Source organism: Anopheles stephensi, unplaced genomic scaffold (assembly GCF_013141755.1).
Source record: "Anopheles stephensi strain Indian unplaced genomic scaffold, UCI_ANSTEP_V1.0 ucontig4, whole genome shotgun sequence".
In the NCBI taxonomy this organism is placed as follows: domain Eukaryota; kingdom Metazoa; phylum Arthropoda; class Insecta; order Diptera; family Culicidae; genus Anopheles; species Anopheles stephensi.
Window position 1 is genome coordinate 113293 of NW_023405346.1, and position 19168 is coordinate 132460.

The 19168-nt window shown below is 44.6% G+C and overlaps 1 protein-coding gene and 1 long non-coding RNA gene across 5 annotated transcripts in view; both read right to left on the minus strand.

Moving 5' to 3' along the window:
- Nucleotides 1-7538, minus strand: part of LOC118516845 (hemicentin-1-like) — a 116799-nt gene extending 109261 nt beyond the window's left edge. Inside the window, exon 1 of one of the 4 annotated variants that reach the window (XM_036062697.1) lies at nt 7414-7538. The gene's annotated coding sequence lies outside the window, so the exon portion shown is untranslated. The other 3 variants (XM_036062701.1, XM_036062699.1, XM_036062698.1) reach the window with 3 other exon arrangements.
- A 9514-nt stretch (nt 7539-17052) lies between these two features.
- On the minus strand, nt 17053-17860 carry LOC118516842. Its single transcript, XR_004908137.1, has 2 exons — nt 17587-17860; nt 17053-17455 (listed from the first exon to the last, which is right to left on the minus strand). It is a non-coding gene; the product is annotated as an uncharacterized LOC118516842 (long non-coding RNA).
- Between the last annotated feature and the right edge of the window lie 1308 nt (nt 17861-19168).

A 19168-nucleotide genomic window follows, 5' to 3' on the forward strand; every position in this document is an offset into this window, starting at 1 on the left:
TGAACTCGACTTGAGGGTCGACGAGAATCGCTTAAAACTGTTCGGCAACCGGGCAGCCGAGCAACCTTTACGCCTTATCTCATTATCCGGGGGGCCCCAAGTCCATCAAGGTCTCACGCTCTTGTTTCAGTGGCGGACGACGACAATCGTCGTCCGCTTGCAAATGTCACTTGGAACTCACTTTAATTGGGCGCTTGCGATGCGATAAATTAATTTCCCTTGTCGGCACAGCGGTACGGGTGGACAGTTGGAAAACTGCGGAGTGCTGGTGGGCGTCGCACGAGAGGTGAAGTTTAGTTGTTGGCTTAGATAACTCATGTTGCTGAATTGTTTTACAGCTGTGAATCTTCAGCCATCCAATGCTACCGCTGCCGTTGCTGTCTACACTGCAGTTGTGAAGTGCTCTGCAATCCAACCATCCTCCTTGGTATGCCATTTAACCGACTCTGTGCCGAGGAGTGTAGCAGTGGTACACAGAACACGGACCCTCTCCTTCGCAGCTACGAGGCACGGGGCAAAGATCGGGTTGGGTTTTTGTTCGTGCGCCGCACTTGAGGCATGACATTAATTGACATGCAAGAGCTGATTGCGGTGGGTAGATAAGGAAACTTTCGGTGATACAGACCCCGAAACAACCGTTCGCACACCCAGCATTCCATTCCAAACCTCAATCGAACAACCCTTCCGAAAGGCGTCCTTCCATGGTCGGAGTCCTTCTTCCGAGCCCGGGGGTTCAAAATTAATTCAAACTACCAATTAAGATAGAAACTTTACCCGAAACCCGGGGTTCTTACACTTTTTACCGTCCCTACTTTCGAAACGAGCTCGGAGCGTCATTGGCGGAGGCATCCTTCGCAGCCATCAAACAGACCGACCGAATTCTTCGCATGCCACCCGGCCTACCTTCTCGTGCTGCACCGCAATCAGCTTAACCCGATTCACGCTCGATACGTTCCCAACGAGACGGATCCGGAACGAGCCGGAAAACTGGCTTTCCTGCCGAATACACACTCGAATGCGAGCGTGCTAGTACGTTGCTAGTACGGTGCGGTTAGTTGTCAACCGTATTTCCCACCACTCGTTTGGGGCCGCCGCTTCCTGGCTGCCTGTGTCGGGTGCCCTGGATCGGATGTCCGGAAATAGATTCCGAGAAAAGTGGAGGGTAGCGGCCGGGTTTGCTTTCTTTTCATCGAGAAAACCATGATTGAAACAACCGAAAGTCAAACAAACATTAGTGCATACCACCAGGGGTGAAGCAGGGTGTCTTAGTTTTAATCGGGAAATCATTTGAAGTACGCAATAGAAATGCTTTGTTATTAATTATACACCGACAAAGATGTGATCTTTCTTATTGGATGATAGGCATGTAATTTGAATGTTAATTAAATAAAAATGCTCATTACTGTCATTAATACAAAAATGCTCGTCTTCTTGGCTGATTGCATAAATTTAGGCGTTCTTGAACAACAGAATACCAAGCTGTTCAAGGAATCTAATTAAACTTGATTTCTTAACTAGAAAATAGCTTCATTTCACAAATAGTAACGCTTTGCTCGCGATGAATTTGACTGTGATTTACTATCTTCTTCTTCTTCTTCTTCTTTGGCACTACAACCTCGAGAGGTCTCGGCCTGCCATTTGTGGCTTTCTGTGACTTAATTTTACCCGTAGTAAAGTAGTCAGCCTTACGTACGGGAAGGCGGTCTGGATGGGATTTGAACCATGGTCCTGCCGTGTGATTTACTATAGCATTAATTAATTCCTCCAATGCCTAAGGGTTGCATCAAATCTAGTTCAACTTCAACAAAATCTCCATATTAAAACAATATCTTAAGGTGTGTTTCTGAAATCTAATTTTATAATCATTCAGCTAAAGAACTGCGGGCTTGTAACTTATCTTTCTACTCGCGGCTGAGGCTCACTTTAAATGAATCTTAATCATTTAAGTGGAATCAGCGATACGAGATGGCGCGCTAGACACTTAACGATAAGGCACCACGTTCCAAGCATGTGTGCGTATGTGGCAGTTTGGTCCCAGCGTGAAAGTTCTATTCTGCCGAGGACTTCTTCCGGTTCGTTAAAGGACACCAATCTCCCGCATCTCTCTCTCTCTCTCTTTCTCTCTTGCTTTGGCCTATTCGTTCGACGAGCAAATTTTGAGTGCACGAAAGTAGCGGAAAGCAATTTTGAAGCAATTTTCAGTCAACAAGCAGGAAAATGGGGACACAAATACACTTCCAAGCGCTCGCGCACGAACACACACACACGCACCTTGTATTGTGATCGGGAAAGCGAGCACGGTGGAGGCAAGGGCTTTTTCCTTCCTATCCGATTCAATGCGATCCGGGCCACTGCAGACGGGCGCGATGCTGGTAAGCCTAGGAACGTGCCCGACCACGACCATGGTGGGATGATTTTCATGTAGTGAAATTTAAATTTTCATAAACAGGTCGCTCCATTTCGGGTTTCCGCTCAGGGGTTGCGAGGCAGGAAGTTCGGGGCGAGAGAAATTTGCCTTTTTCCCGTTCTCGTGCCAACGCACCGCGTACGCCAAAAAATGTCGAATCGCTCGGTGTAACATTTTACTGGGAAAAAAAGGCACGAGAAACGCACCGAACCGTGAAGTTGCTGGCAGATGTGTTGATGTTGATGGAAAACAGTGCTTAACAGGGCCTGGGAACTGTTCGCTGGTACGAATTGCGCTTAACCTTCCCGGTCTCGGTTATTTATTCCACTCACACACGTCACTCAAACTGGTATTGCTGTGTGGGTGTGTGTTTTTTAGAATTTTTACTTCAACATCGACACCTTCAGGGATTTTCCACGCCCGGGCGTGCCCGGCTGTTGAGGAATGGGTGGAGAGAGAAAAACAGGTGGCTTAATGCAATCGGCGTACGGCAGCCAGCATCCAGGTATCGGTGACAGTGACAACGCCATCCTTTCTCACACATCGCCATGGAGGCCGGAAGTTGATAACAAAATTATCAAAATGCGTAACGAAATTAATGCATACGCATCGCCTTCCTTCCGCACACGTACTTGAGCAGAGTTTTGAGCAAAAGCACCGGGGGGAAAAAACTCCACTGTACTTACTGGTAATGGAGAAACGGCCAACCGTACATAAATTATTCAACAGCATTTCACTTCCATCGGTCTCATGGGCTTCCATGGGTACGCCAAAGCATCGTTCGCTTTTTTTTCCCGGGTGCTTTAGAACACAACACATAAATACGGAGAATTCGGTAAAGACGCGACATGATTCGGATATAATCCAATTAAAGGCTGCGGTTAGCACATGTTAACGTATGTGGACTGTAAACACTCGCGTCGGTAGCATAGCATCGTTTAGCACCCTGCCCAGAGGAGACTGTGCTTCATTTCGAAGGCGTTAGCAATTTTGACGGAATATTCACACCCTCTAATCGTGTTTGCTTGCTGCAGAATGGTGTATGCTTCATGTTGCAGATTTTTGCTTGAATCTTAAACCTTTTTACACGTAGTCAATAGTGATATCCAATGTAAATATATCTGTCTCGTGGGTTAGTTGTATGTTTGAAACTGAAACTATATTCCCATTCCCTTGGATGGTACCAAGAACAGTAATGATGGATACGTTTCCCGAGCTTTGGTTTCCAATTCGCAACTGTTTTGATTTTATATTGAGATGTTTAGAATTTAAATGATATTGATGGCCATTCTGTTGAAAGGCACCAGTTCAAAGGAAAGAAAAATATTATACATGAAGCTTTTCAGTACCATGTTGCTAAAATTATTGGGCTGGTTTCATCCTAATATACAGCAACACCGTACTGAACAACTGATCTAAATTCTATGAAAAATGTTTGTATTTTTTCTGACAAATCAAATTAGGGTAGGATAACACATTTTCTACTCTCCAATCCACTGAAAGTCGTTTTTTTGAAGTTTTGCAATTTGTGGCCCTTTTTTCCATTATAATACTTTGCATGGTAGTCTTTTTTCTAAACAAAGCGTTAGCGCTGGACAAGTGTGCCTGATTCATAATCTCGCGGCTACTGTTGGTATTCAGAATGTAGCGTGCTTTCTGTATTTCCTCTGCAGAAATATAACATGCTCCAATAGTTACTCAACATTGTGGAATAGCACTGTGTTATCAACGTTGAACACTGTTCAATATAGCGATAACCTTAAAACGAACACAGTAGTCAGATCATAACATCTTCTTCTCGAGAGATCTCGGCCTGCCGTTTCTGGCTTCCTGCGACTTGATTTTACCCCCTTAACAGTAGGGACTGAACAGTCAGTTTAGCGTACGGGGAGGTGGTCTGGATGTGATTTGAGCCCCGGTCTTGCCGTGTGAAAACCACTGTCGTTTCGGCCACCGGACCGCCAGATCGTAACCGTTCATCAAATACACCTTTTGCTACAGACGTTGATGATGCTGGTGGCATTAGGCAATAATAAACCTTGCAATCATAATCATATTATCAGATGGCACATTATGTTATATTACCAGTCAGAACCTGTATGGATTGGATGACATGTTCCATAATCGAATGCTATTGACAACTTCGAATGCTATTGACAAACTACGATTATGACTTATTTTCCATTTGGGCAGATTTCGTCACTCATACTGTTTTCTTAGAGAAATTTTAAGGACCCTTAGCCCAAAGAATATCGAATATTACAATACCAATAGATGTCGATCGAATCGCTTCCACTGCACGCAAAATTTTTGAAAAGAGCGCAGATTATCATCATACGGAATCATCATAAAATCATTCTCATATTGACATCAAGAGCATCATCATTTTAACACATCCTTGCTTTCAACTCTCACAAATATTTAACGACAATCTCAGTCGCACCGCACGCTAACAAGCAGCTCACCACGCATTTTAATTGCAAGTCCCTGTTCACGTAACCTACAGCAAATCCATGCCAAGCATCCGTCCCGTTTGTTCGTAGTGAGAAAGTACGAACCAGGTTTCAATGTTGGCACTGTTAATGCTGCTGGTGACGGGCAAACACCGTAGCCCGTCAACCAGTATAAATACAAATCTGTGTGCACATTCGTTCACTAATGAATTAAACAATGACACCGTCATGAGTAAACAGGACGCCTTCCTTTCCGGTCGGGCGAACTCGGTCGGACTTTTCTGCGGCACCGAGAGGAAATGTTCGACCCAAGCTATCTGAGAGTCTGTGAGATGCAAGACGGTACAATAGAGGTGGAGAAAAAAAAAACCACCCCTAAGACCATTTTGCCAAGACGCAAGGTTTCGTAACTTCTGAGGAAACTCGGTTCGCTTCAGTTCAGTTATAGGTGAACTTGAAGATAACGGGGCGATGGGTTGTGTAAGAAAATTGGAAAGTTTTGTTTGTGAATCACGTTTACATCATGTCTTTGTCGCATAATTCGAAGCAGAGCTGTCAGAGACCAATTTATTTAGTTTTATAGCGCTATGTAACTGTTTGTTGGACATGACATTTTCCGTAAATGAAGTTTTTGTTTTAGGTAGTGGCTTTAAATGGGGTAAAATTGTATCCCGATGAACGCATCCATGATGAAAAGAGGGGAAAAGGGTTTTGTTCTCGTGATTACCGATTCACGCTGAAAGGTATTACAGGCAAGCCAATAATAACTATCATTCAATTATTGATTGCTTGAATTTTCTACACAAATTTAAAACAAATAACGATACTTTAAACATGCAAACCGTTCCAATGAAACACGCTTTAAATTAATTTGCATTTTCACTTAATTGAAAAACAGTTACCGCGTCCACATACACACCCGCAGCGCGATATGCATGGAACGTTTCATAATTTAAATTTAACCGACCAGCAAACGAGCTGACGCACGAACAGGCCGGAATGAAAATTTTGATTAAAAGAAGTCACTTTCGCGCAGGGAGTGAAAAAAGGCGCAAAATAAAATCCGATTTTTGAACGTTGCAATCGATCGACATCATCATCCGTGCACAATCGAGAGTGGAAAAATCAATTCCGCCAGTAATTGATCAGCGTATAACTGGCAGAGAAAATATAACCTTTGAATGGAAAATGCTAACCATATGAAAAATGCAGTTGAAGGAATGTGTGTTTGATGGGGATTTTCCTATTCTGGATTGTGAACGAAACCATAAGGGTAGGCACGAAAAAAGCTTTTTATATAATTGAATAAATTTAGGTGTTTACTTTTTTATATCGACGGACAACGATGCAGCTGACGATTCGATGGGGTGAGGTTGCTTACTCGAATGTATTTTCCCCATTCCGGAAGATCCACATAAACACTCTTGATTGAACATGCAGAGGTAACAGAGCATCCCCATGGAACTGTTAAAAATATCACCCATCACTCACGCCCAATGGAAAACTGTGCCTTTCCCAACGCATATTTCCGTGGTGCTCTTTTCCATTCGTAAAGTTGGGCATCACGACACACGCAAACACACACCAACATTACGCACCCACACACTCATTTACACAATGCTTGAAATCGTTAAACCAACACTCGTTAAAGCAATCAAACCCATCAAACTCTGCGCTGATGAATTGATGCACTCACACTGCACTGGCCGTGCCACCGTAACCGGGTGGAAGGCGTGCGTCAACCATTGACACGACCACACGAGAAATGCATTCACTTTCAGCTATCCAGTGGGGTTTGATTTCCATCGGGAAATGGCACGTAACGTGATCGGACAGTTGGCGAGCCCCTCGCAAATGCAAATCGAGCCGGAATCTCATCCCGGGTAATAGTAATTGGAACGGAAGCTACGCGTTTGCTGTACGCTAATCTGCGTGTTGTAATCCCATCAGCAGCCAATTCCTGATTGATTCACTTGCCCCGTGTTTGCCACCCAATTCTGCACACACACCCACACACATATAGACACACATTTACTAGAGCACGAGGCACGGTAGCTACGTGGATTAATTTGTACAAAAATGTGAAGATTCAATTTGTATTCCACCGTACGGCTTATGCGATGGACAACAAGGCCCTGTCTGTTTGCATTCTGTGTCAAATAGATTCATGCGGGCTTGCCTAGTGTAGCACGCACATCAACACTATTTCACTCACACTACGATCACCGTCGATCGGTTTCACTGTTTTTCACCGACTGCCCTTTTTCCACCAGTTTTGTTTCTTTCTGCTGATTCGCCATCGATCCTTACGACACGCAGACACACACACACAACGGCACGGAAAAAGCCATGAAAGTGATTAAGGAAACACCTTTCACCACACCTTTCACCATGCCGCCCTTCCCACGATTGTCCTCCCCCTCCCTCCCTCCACCACCTGTCTCGAGCACTAGAGGGGGAAAGCAGAAGTAGAAGCAGCAGCAGCAGCAGCAGCAAAAGCAACAACAACGAACACACCGCCTCTAGACACAACGCGACACCCGGACAACGTACCTAGCGTATTCACATTGTTTCCACGACGATTATCGAAACACTACTGCGTCGGAAAATTCGGCCAACCGTTCGGCAAAATTGGTCATTCGCGAACCAACCCACCCATCACTTCGGGCGGGGTGTGCGAGTGCCGACACTGTTCCGTTCGGAGTTTTTCGCGATTCGCGTACCGTGTGCAGGGTTGCCTCGTAGGAGGCTATGGCCGGTTCGCAACCGGTTCGAGCAGATGAACACTGCCGCGAACCGGTACGAAAGCTCCGGGTTGAAGGTTTCGATTTCGAGCAGTGGCCGTCGAGTTGCTGTGCGCATGCTTCGATTGTCGGCTGTTTGCCGGTGTTTTCGTATCCGTCCGGATGTGCAGATGTGGTGGGTGGGCGAGCGTGTCCGTCGAATGCGTTTGTTAGAGCTGTTGCCGCTGGGCAGATCAGTCATGGTAAGACGCGCCCAAATAGCTGTTGTTGCAGGCGGCACAATGCAGTTAGCTGCGAGCTAAGTTTGGGTTTTGTCACATGGTTTCACGGCACATCATTGCTATGGTAATTGAGTTGTCTGATATCTTATACATAAATTCCTTGAATAACGGCTAGTAAGTGATAAGAATTTTCAAAATTTATTTTGGTCGAGATGAATTGCCATTTATGATTCTCTAGAGCAAATACAACCAGATTCCTGTTTTTCTTAAGCATTCCATTTATATTTTTTCGTTCAATGCTTTTTGCATTTGTCCTCAATGATATTTGCAGGTCTGTGACGATCAGGTTCTCTTACGTTTTACTCATTTCTTTTTCTTCTTCCTTGGCACTACAACCTCGAAAGGTTTCGGCCTGCCATTTGGCTTTCTGTGACTTTATTTTACCCGTAGTAATGTAGTCAGTCTTACGTACGGGGAGGCGGTCTGGATGGGATTTGAACCCCGTCCCTGCCGTGTGAAGACCAATGCAGCAGTTGCCTCGGCCACCGGATCACCCCTTTTTTTTACTCAATTAACTGAAGCTTATCTCCTGCTGCTTAGAGAGGTTAAGGAAACTGACTTCCTTTTCTTCTTAAAACCTATAACCCCAAAATGAGTAGGTTTAGCTAATAGCTTTCTTAAATGAATTAATAGCTAGATAGCCTGGCCTGTGCGCAGAAAAACGATCCAAACAAGAGTCTATACTCGGCTCAACAGTAACAAGACAGGCGCTGATGTGAACGCTGATGTGAATGCTATACGTTCTGCCTCTGAGCCTCCACAAACTGATAACTTCTGATAAAAAGCCATCGCTCTTAAACAAATTAATCTCCTCCTACTAGGGCAAAAGATCTTCAAGTGATCTTTCGCCATAATATGTTGAGTCCAGGTCCTGCCTATACACCGAATATTCTTCTGCAAACCTCAATTGTAGGCATTCGCATTGATGAATTAAGCAAGAATAATCAATTGCTTATCCGGTGTGGGTATGTGACTGGTAATAGAGCTGTAGCTCTAAGTAACACTAGGCACTATGTTCCTCGTCGCTAGCGAGTTCTTGGGCTTGTTGAGAGCATTTTTCTTTAATTGACGCACATTTAATGCAATCAAAACAAGGATGAATGGAAATGTTTGTTGTTGTAGTCAAAGATATTTTTAAATCGGGAAGATCTATCACCAGAACGATTAAAATGATCCAAAGTACGAAGAAAACATTTAGCTGCAGTGCTTGGAGGTAATCGCGAATCCACAATGCTGCTCGATACAAACAAACACACGCCCAGTGACGTACATTGTTTGCCGTTCGCTAATTTGTGATGTTCACCTAAATCATATTTAATCCTCCCTAAATTAGCATTCAAATACTCATTCTTGGTAAAAGTTGTGTGCAACAGAAAAACAAGCGACCAAAACTCTATGGACCATTTTTTTGTTTTGTTTTCCCCTTCCAATTATGCCCATTTGCTCGCTAGAAACACCCAACGAGCAGAAACGGGCTTAATCAGAGCTTTACGTCCCTCGTTACATATGCATGTATGACAATTTGGGGCCGTTTCATTTTCTTCCCGAACAACAAAAAAACAAGCAAACGCCAGCTCGCTTGCTGTGAAGTTAATCCTCATTAACCCCGCGAGACCCGTGAGTGCGGGCATGATAAATGAATGAAATTAAAAAGTTTGTGCCTCCCACCGGTACCGGGGCAACATAATTTCGAACAACGTTCCAATGTCGCATCGCCCACATTAATGCTTTCAATTCATCGGCACCGACCGTCCGGGATGGCCCGTGTGTGTGTGTATGTGTGCGTTGCGTGAGGTTGCGTGTTTGAGCACAAGGACGCCCCTAGAACGAATCGGTGAGGTGATGTACGCACAAAGTTAAATCACCAACAAGCAGCAGCCCGTTGAGCACGGCGGGATGAGTTAAAAATTCCAGATTGCAACCACAATTCCCACAGCCCTTTAAGACACAGCAACCCTGCACCGATCCGCACCAGGCCATCCGGCCTTCATCGGCACTAACGGCGGTTACGGTGACACCGCTGAACGCGCTGATGTGAATGCTATTAGCAGTACATCTGGTAAAGATCACGCTGCTCGCTTCCATCAACTCGCCCGGTGCTGGTCCGTGCAGTAAGAATGACAAAACCACCACCCGACGGTGGGGGGAAAGAGTTAAACCAGCGTATGACAAAACAGCAAAAAACACACACTGAGTAACGAGAAAATGGCACCAGCGACGGATAAAAAAAAACGATGGAAAATCAGCCCTTGTCTCTTTGCCCTTGCGATGAGATTCATTAATTCCATACTACGCATGCTTTCCTCACACGTTAATGCCTTTTTAGCATATTCGTCTACGAGATTGCCTTACGAGAAACGACGTTGTTTTTCCCCCGCCATAACCCCCACATTCCTCCCTCTCTCTCTCTCTTTCCACTTTGAAGGCAAAATTTGCACTTCTCATTATTTGCGCAATAAATTAAAATCCCCCGATTTTTTTTGGAAACAAATAAAGCGCTATTTCTTTGTGTGTGTGTATGTGTTTTTTCTACTGTTTAAAAACAAGCAATCAAACCGCAACCCATCGTTGGCAGCCAATAGCCAGAGAGAGAGAGCGAGGGAGAGAAGAACACAAACTCTTTAAGCCATGGAAACAATTCAAGCAGAATACGCTTTGCTACAGTTAATGAGTGTTTCCTTGGGAGGGAAATTTATGAAAGTAGAATTCGCTGGCAAGGGTAAATTATAATCCCAAGAAGAGATATTTAAATTATTCACGAAAGAGACTTCTCTTGGAGCCAAGTCGGTGAAATCACTTCTTACTTCCAGGAAATATACTTTAAACATTGAAGTATTGTTACAATTTTCGGTGAAATTCAAACGAAACGATTTCTAGGTGTCTGTTTGAATGACTTTCACAAAGAATATGTAACGCTTTCAGCTAGTGCTAACCTATTTTGTTGATAGTAAAATAAGAATAGAACATGTTATACTAGAATGTATACTTGAAGGGTAAAATCAAACACAATTCATCATGCGTACTGTCCTACACCAAATTAGATACAGAAAAACTGTTATAGAAATAAAGCCATTCAAGAAACAGTACAAAATAGGGAAAATCAGATATTAGAATTCATTTAAACATTCTTGAACCACTTAAATACGATAATTCATCCACTTCTGGCTAATACTGACATTATTGCGAGACAAAGTCATCGGTCACGTGTAGCCAGTCACGGTGACACAATTCCATTCCAAGAGAATAGAAAATGCTAATCGTTTAAAATTTAAGCATGTTCAATTTAATCACAAACTCATCTGCCCCACACTACTGTTTGAACCACCCCTCGATCCACGAGATTCGCTTGTTACATTTACACTTAAGCAAATACTTTGTTGAGCAGAGCGTCCACTCAAAGATTTCGAAAGTTTGCCCTGTGCGAAAGTTAAATCCGATACCCAAACAACTTCCCCGAGCAAACGGCGATCCAACGTCGAGGGAAACCGGGCAGGGAAATCGATTCCATCGTGTCTTCCTGAATCAATTTCCCCACTCGTGGTGGCCGGTGGTAGCGGAAACGATGGGGCGCCATACCGTTTACTTCCCGTGGCAGCAATCGTCGCTTGGCTTCGGGAGGGTGGCGCCGAACCAAGTGGCACAGGCATTAATTATGAAGCATTTCGAATCGACTAACTTTGACGTGTATTTACATTTCTCGTACACACGCTCGGGGTGGAATGGGAAGGGCAGGTGGGAGGCAGTCGATCGGTCGTCGTACCCGTCGGCACAAACAACCGAACATTCCTACCTGCTGGAATGTGATGACGACTGATGGCCCACCGACTGCTAGCGCTTCCCCGACCAGCAGCAGGTGAAAAGTGGGAAGGTGTTTCCACTAACGAGCGTTAGGTACGGCCCCGGTGGACGAAATGACAGTGGAATTCGGCGTGGGAAATGAAATATTCCTGATGGCTCCCGTTCACTTTGCCTTCCGCCGTAGCATCTTTGGTTGAGGAGTTGGCAGCCCGACTCTAGGCATTATTTATTATTCATCTCGATGATCAAGCCAATTTGGAAGGAAGCAAGCAGAGTTCCGGCACAGTCTCTCTCTCTCTCTCTCTCTCTCTCTCTCTTTCCCTCCCACTCGTACTCTGTCTCATTTACACACAAAATCTTGTAATCCCTTCTCTCCCTATCCCTGTCTCTCTCTCTCTCGTTCTATTTTGCCTATTACTACAGAAACACGGATGGACCTCAATCCTTAAAGGTGCTATCAAAATTTAAAACGAGGCCACTATCAATTGCAACACGGCCAGCAAACTTATCATTTATGTAAAACCTCCCAGGCGCCGGACTTTGGAACGAATTTCTCAACACGTTACAACACTGCCCCAGCAGCAAGTGGTTTGTCGAGTACAAGTGAACTGTGCAAGAAGGCAGCTTAAAAATATGTGTCAATCCCCTTAACTACTTCCAGAAGTTGAACAACACCTACGAGGAAGGCATGGTGGTGACTCTCGAGAAAAGAGCTACCGAAGCACGTATCGCATCGGGGTGATGAGCTGAGAAGCAATGACGGTGTGGAATCGAAGGGATGGCCAATCAGTCTTGCAGCATTTGTCACATATTTTCAGCACATCCACGGACGGGAATCACAATATCGAGTGAAGTGAAGTTTTGATTCGCACGGATCAATACGGTGCCCTGAGTGGAATCGCAAATTCGAGGCCCACGCTTCCCCATCTTGTCTGGTTGTGGAGTGTAATGTGCTCCAGGGCAAATATTTGCAGCAGTTTCGGGTGCACCGAGAGGCAAACAGGATCTGATCGAAAGTCAATAACGTTCCATGCTGTTGGGGCGATGCGCTTGTTAAACAGCCTTTGGGTTGTTAATTAATCTTGAGCTGTGTGCTCTACCGGTGTGTTTATCTTTGTGCATTCGTTTGATGTTATTTTTAAATTTCGGTTGGTTTTGCTGTTGATTTTCCAACAGTTTTTCATCGATTGGTTGATTATTCAATTATTATGAAAGCAAGCATTGTGAGGTATTTTGCCATTTATTAAATTCAACTGGAATCTGAAACGACCTTAGACTCAGAGTAAACAAATAGCACCGATCGTCGTGCTAACCATGCAACGTTACTGCAGTGATTAATCTACCTTCAGTCGTGAAGACCATTATCAATAATTGTTTCTATCACAACTTAACCGCATTGCATGTGCAGCAGCCCCAAGCTTGCTGGAAGTACATTCTATCACTATCATCTCTCTCGCACCCACCCAAACGGCGTCGATTGGGACCGGTGTCCCATGTCCCGTCGTGGAAGCGCACGTATCCTCCCGAAGCCATCCAACTTAACTCGTGTGGTCTTCCGGTTGCCCGAAGCAGGAAGTTCCCATGCATACGAGCGTGACGCGTCGCCCTGACGGAAGACCTATAAATTATTCCAGCGAAACACACGCAATTAACGTAATGTTTGAGTTTTAGTGCTTAGTGTAATTTGAGGTAATTAATTTATACGGCTTACAGGGCAACGCATGCAAGGGCAACAGTCCCTCGAGCCGTACCGAAGCCGGGCGATCGTCGTTCGCCGCAGCTCGTATCGCTTTCCATTGCGCCGTGCCTAGCGGGTTGGCCGCGACTGTACGCTGGATTGTGGCGGTGTCTTTTTACCCACCTCTAGGCTCATACGCTTCGTTACAATCGGGTGCACGTAAAGACATCGTCGTATGCTGTGGGCATGGCTGTGTGTGAAAGTAGGATTGCAGCTAAAACATCCCAACATTGTGAGCTGTTTGTGTGTGTGCGTGTGTGATTGCATATGCGACGACCTTAAGACTCACAGTGCGTACGGACGGGCAGGCCGTCGACTTCCGTAACAACGCTGGCCATAAAATCCACACATCCGAAACGAAGCTACTTACGGTGGACGGATTGGTTAAAGGAGCTTACTGGCTAGACAGCCGAAGTCGTTTAGCCTTTGTTTTGTTCGGGTAGAGCACTACGTAGAGGATTATGGTTATTTGCCATGAAGAACTGCATTTTGGGTGGTTTTGTTTTAGTGTTGGTTTTCCCTAATCTTAGATATTGACCATATGATTTGATGCTTTATTTTCTATCTTACAAATAATTCCAATTTACTGCGTTTATTTTTGTTTTCACTCATAACTCATCATTAGCAAGCTATTCTCACGCTGTCAAACGACCCCGAAACTAAACCATTTTAAACGACTCGAACCTTCCCCAAAAACGATACACAGCATCGTTCCTCCCCACTCCAGGTTTACTGCAATGGCTTAAAGTTTGCAAAAGTAACTCCAAATTGCCAAAGATAAAGTCCACAAGCCTGAATAAATCAGAATTTGCACAAAGCACCGCACAGTGCTGCTCTCGCATACCCTTGCCAGCCAACAACTTCCAAAATCTGTTCATTTGAAAACAAGTAACAGCAGCAAAAGTGCACATAACCATTCGTCCCAACAGCCCCCTCTCCAGGACTTACCCGTGTGGGCCACCGTTCGTGCAACAAATTTCCCAATGGCAGCAGAAATTTGCTTCGGAAACTGCTGTCTATTAAACATTTAAAAAAGAGCCATAAAATTATGATAACGATTTCGGGCCAGCCACCAAAAACTATCGGACGAATACGAATCGCTGCTCCCAGCCACTCACACACACACACACACGCATAACCCTCACACGCAACCACCCATTTCGCTCACAGGTTGTACGACGGGGGGCTTTTTTTGTTCGTGGTGCAAAATGCAAAAACGCGCCACTTGGAATGGAGGCGCCAGGTCGCTTGTGAACTTTGTCGCTTGTACCGCGCGTTGTGCCTTATCGGGTTCGTGCCATCACTGTTTCTCGTTACTTGCTTTCTGTCTCTCTCTGCTGTGTTCGCCATATGCAATGGGTACATTTGTACACGCATTTTATGCATATTTCGAGAATGCTTTACCGATCCTGTCGCTTGGCACAGTGGGAACGATGAGGGTCATATGATAAATATTTAATTTAATTTTTTTATAACAATCAATAATTTGAGCCGTACCTTAATAAAATAATCCGAAATTGAAATATTAAAATGTGTGATGAGCATCGGTTTAAATTGAATAAGTGTAAAATTTGTGATTAAAATAATTAATAAGGAGTTACACTTATAGCCACACGTGAATCAATGAAAATAACATATATAAAAAAATTACTCGTATTATCATAGGCGTACACAGCCCGTTGTGTACCGTTATCCCCGATTCGAAAGCACAAAACTTTCACTTCTACAACCACCGAGCATGACTTCGTATTGCATAGGGCAACTTGAATGCCGGCGAGTTTTTTTTTTTTTGTCTACTCATTCAAAGCTATGCAAGCGATCGCTTCCGACTGTGAACGTGGTAACAGGTCTGACCACGGCCCTGGAACGACCTACGTGGATCCGCGACCAAATGGCGAAAAAAGAAATGGCTTCACCTCCAAAATACTTCCTCTAAACGGGAAGCAAAGGAATGACAAAAAGAAACGATGGTGCGAGGAACGTTTTGTCCCGGAAACGGAACCCCCAAATGGCCACTCGAACTTATGCCTGTAGTGAACAACCGCGGGCACATTGCTACCGGTGCCGTGTATATTGCCCGCACCAGTACGACCGGAAGTGCCATTTTTTCTCTGTTTCACTTCCATTCTCTTTTTTTCTCCCCTCTCACTCTGTCTCTCATATTCTTCCGCTATGTTTGAGCTCCGCTGGTGACTGAATGTTTTGCACATTCACCATTGCTTTCGCCAGTTTCTTGCCGTGCGCTCGGCATACGTTTCCTTCGGGTGTCTTCCAAAGTTGACTGTTATCAATAAAAGTGATACACATAAAATTTACATAATTGATCAATAAATTGTATGTAAATTTTCGGTCCTCGCGTCCCATTGACAGACGGGGGCCTGTTTGAAGCGGGCGTACCGACGGGAGGTGTATATTTCCATCCGAATCATTGCCCGCGCTGCGTGCCAGTCGCTGTGTCGTTTCTCGGACCTCGGTTGACATGGTCGGAAGTTGTCGGAATCGTCACCGGCACCTTGAAGCTTGCTTGTGGTCGAAGAAACGCACCGACCAGACCGGTGTGGTGAGCGATTGGAAAAGTTTTCCCCCCTTCCCCGTTCCTTCCCCAACTCTCGCCCCATCCCACACCAGAAACCCCAGTTGCAATGGAAAAGTTCGTCTGCTCGGTCTGCTCATCTGTGACAAATATCGTTCAGGCGGAAACGGGTCACCGGTAGCGGGCAAAGCGGTTTATATGTCTCGTGTGCTTGTATAGGTGCGTGAGCAGTGTTTTTTTTCTTCATCTTCCTACCTACGCACCCATCCGTCGGTGCAGATGGTCATGACAAAGTCGTCATGCCGGTGAGTCGAGCAAGAAACAACAAGAAAAAAACCCCACGTGGATTGGGATTGCAGAGGAGTGCGTTGGGAGTGGAGTAGTTGGGTGATGGAGCGTAATTGTTTTGGGAATTGTGAGGCTTCCCAGTGCTGCTGCCTGCCCTTTTTTATGTGTCGAGTTTTCGGAGGCGGTCTTCGCCTCAATGGAGGAAATTATGTCTTAAAAAGTTTTTACCACAACCTCACAAACAGCCGCCGGAAGCGATGGTAATTTGTAAATAATCCGAGATTTTGTTGTCCTTCATTTGCGTTCTACGGTGGCGGTGTGAGCTTGGAATACAGTGCAAAATTAGCACGAAGTTGTTTGTTCCTTTTTATCATGGAAAATGTGCATTTTTTTTTTGTTTGGATTTGGTTTTCATTTTAGTTTTAAGGCAGATGACGTAAAACGCGCGATTTAAGGCAAATATTGTCTTTTATAACACGTGCTGAAGAGAATTTATGGCAGCGAAGTGTTTTAGCTTTCCTGAACATGGGCTTGCAGCATTGAATAAAATGGTGTAGAGGCAATTCTATTGAAAAACAAAACCTTATTCCACTACCGCAACACAAATCGTTCAACAACTGTTTTGCTTACCGATAGCATCAAAATACCTTACCTTTTCTCAAATTGAAATTCCACAAATCGAGCCCCCACCTGTGAGAAGGCACAGCTCGCGAGTTTTAATTCGTGGCATGAATTTCGAAACAGGCAATGAGACAGGCAGCATTCATGCGCGTCTGTGCGCTAATAGTGCACGCCATTCTGCTGCTTGGCTTAAAATACCTCCATCGAAAAGGAGGAATCATTGAAGGAAAAGTTCTATTTCTTCTTAAAGTACTACAGTTTCTAGCTCGATAGAGCGATATCGATAGAGCTTTAAGCAATAATTGGAGCGATTCTGGTTCGGAGAAGAAATGGTACCTTTCCGTTCGAAGACCGAGTGAAAAGCAATGAGAGCCCTATTAGGACATTTCCGTTTTGGAATTTTTGCCTTCGTACGGCTGGTTTTCGGAACACGATACGGTGTCCGGAAGTGTTTGCATGGGTAGGTCTGAGCACGGTCACTGGAGTCGTATCCGGATTCCTTTCCACTCTGTTACTGCTTCAAAACCTGATTCAATCGAATGGGTGATGCCTTCGTTTTCAGAACGGCATTTTTTTATTCTCTCCCCATTCTCTGAAATACGGACAACAGCAGAAACAGAAGCAGAGTATTTAAAATATGGCAAAGAACAGCATTTATCTTAAGGTGGTCCTCGTTTCACTCTAACTTAAGTTATTGATTTTAAGTTTAACCCAACAACTTACATAAGTTTTGCTTTAACCCTCCGTCTCAATCCAGTAGATCAATATTCGAAAACAACCCGATCGAAACACAACTGCAACTTTCACCATTATTCGTCGACTCCAACACAGAGTGCGCCTCGAAGGAAAGAACACATATCAAACATTAACCCACTGGCACAGAAACTCACAACCATTGTCCTACCCGTTCGTTGCATGCTCCCAACACACCCAGTGCTGGCGTGATGCCGTTTTCAAGCATAAGTTTCCATCCATACGTTGCCAACCACCAGCCACCGACGGGCTACTCATCACGAGCTGCGTGCTGCGTGTGCCCTGTGTTTATATAGATTTTAAATGATTGATTGAACGTTATGACATTTTTCAACACATTCAATAGAGAGACGGTAAATAAATCATCAATTATTGCTGTGTACACTTCTCCGGGCGTACTGGCTGCGCTGCCATGTGCTCTCCACCAGTCGGCACCATCAATCCTTCCACACGCTCGGTGCAACGGAGATACGGATTTTGTTTCCCACAGACTCCATGGCTTCTATATTCCAGCAGTGAGCGCTAAGCATGCTCACCTTCCTGTCGTTATTTCGTCGACAAGTGCCGCTCGCTCAGTGTGCACCCCCTGCCCAAACTTTGCAGCACTCCATCATCGAAGGCAATTGATGGATCCGTTCATCCGTTCATACGCTTTCGGGTGCCCTGGTCGGTTGCGATCGAAACCGATCGAAATCGCTATTAATGAATTTATGTTACGCTCGTGGCAGTTGGCTGCCCTCCTGCCACGCCCCAACTCTCCCACCCTTCTGCACTGCTGGTAATTTCGTGCTCGGGAAAGTTTCAGCTCCTGAAAGTCAGCTTTTCAGGCGGGGGGCTGTGTTGGTTGCTCGGGACAGGGAGTGAGTGTTTATGTTTCCGTCCATACCGTGCTATTTTTCCTTTCTTTTGCTCTTCGTGCACGTCAATAATGAAGCATTCATCAGTCGTCAGTAGTTGTAGGGACGGTTCTCGAGTCGCCCGTGTTGTGTACGTGTTGAAAACCCGGAACTGGCGTGCCCTCTATCCCACGCCGAAGCATCTAACACTTGTCAATGAATCATTTAGATTCAATGTCACGTGCAGTTTTCGGTGCTGCAAACAAAATTTGGCTTCGTCACACGTTGCCATTGCTAACTGTCAGCCGGGTAATGTGGATGTTAAAATGTGCTGAAGGTGTACACAAAATGCGGGTTTGGGGTTCCAACAGGTGCCAAGCGAAATGACTTGAGCATGTAAACAAATTGGTTACGAAAATTTATTAAAATAAAGTAAATAAAATAACGCAGAATGATACGCTACTCACGTACCGCTATCAACATTATAATTCACAAACTACTTATGAATATTTGTTTGAGAATTTTATTAATTTGATCCCTACACATGGCTTTCTCATCTTCATAAGCTGGACAATGATAGACAGGTAGCTTAAAAATAGTTTGAGCCATTGTTTGTAATAAAAACCTCATTGAACTAGATAATAGATTTACAGATTGAAAAGCAATTGGTACAAAAACCTTTTAAAATAAGTATCTTATTTTATTTATTTAATTTA